The following is a 1188-nucleotide window of genomic DNA, read 5'->3' as shown; positions in this document are numbered from 1 at the left end:
AAGCCCCACTTACAGGGCCGCCCCCGAGGCCCGGCACTCCCAACAGTGGCCTGACGGCCTAGGGCCGGGGGTACAGGGCCCCAGCCCTGAGGACGGGGTGGGGGGGATCACGCTGGCACATCGCCAGCAGGACAGGCAGCCCCGCAGCGCAGGCACACGCCCAGGCCCTGGCTACAGGCGGGTCACGGTGCCTGCACCACCACTAACGGGCTTCGCTCTGTCCTGGGGAAGAAGGGGCAAGGGCGGGCCCCCTCTCCGCCCGCCGCCTTAGGGGGCGCCTCCCGGTTGCTGCACAGAGCCCCTCTTTCCCTCCTGGGAAGTCCAAGCTACGCTGCCTACAACTCTACGGGGGCTACAGGAGGGACCAGCTCGCTCGCTCGCTCACTCGCACGGACAAGACAAGGACACAAAGGGGGAACGTCCCAGAAGAGGGAGCAAGCTCTGTGCGCCAACCCGTGGGAAGCCGGCCCTGCCGCCGAGCAGGAGAGGAGAGCCTCGGGCTTGCCCCTGGGCTGCGCACGGGCCAGAAGGGCCTCAGCGTGCTGAGGGGCAAGGGACACGGGCTGTGACACGCCCCGACTACGGGGGGTCACTCTGGCCAGGGGCCGCCAGCAGGCACCAAAGGTGCCAAGGGAAAAAGCCCTTCCCTGCTTACAGGGTGGGCTGGGGGTCGGGAAAGCTCTGTTTCCCCCCTCGGGCGCGGAGGCGGGCACTCTCACCCTCCTTACAGGGCGGTTGCCGCGCTCTCCAGGCAGCCAGAGGAGCGCGATGGCAAAAGGCCAACGCCAAGCAAGGCAAAGGACCAGGCCCTGCTTACAGGGAGGTCGCCCAGCGCCAAGCCGGCCGGCGCAGCCGGAAGATGCCCACCGGACTCTTAGGGATCCCTGCCCCGGGGATGCCGGGGAGGGGCCTTTGTCCAGAGGGCCTTTCTCCCGCCCCCTCTTGAGCGCGAAGCCGAGGCTCCTCATCCTCGCTCTTGCCTCGCCGTCCCCCTCCACGGCTCCGCTTTCTTCTCGGAGGGCTCCTGCCAAGGCAGGAGGACGCGGCTCGGACTCAGAAGCTCCGAGTCCTTGCAGCGAAGGAAAGCGGGACCCAGGGGCAGCTGCCCCAGCCACCCACCCACCCGCCCGCCCACTCGCAGGACCCCCACACCTCCACACCACCCCCCAACTTCAGCCGCTCTCGCCA

Source organism: Lepidothrix coronata, unplaced genomic scaffold (assembly GCF_001604755.1).
Source record: "Lepidothrix coronata isolate B3197 unplaced genomic scaffold, Lepidothrix_coronata-1.0 Scaffold275, whole genome shotgun sequence".
Taxonomy (NCBI): Eukaryota; Metazoa; Chordata; class Aves; order Passeriformes; family Pipridae; genus Lepidothrix; species Lepidothrix coronata.
This window is presented reverse-complemented; position numbering follows the sequence as displayed.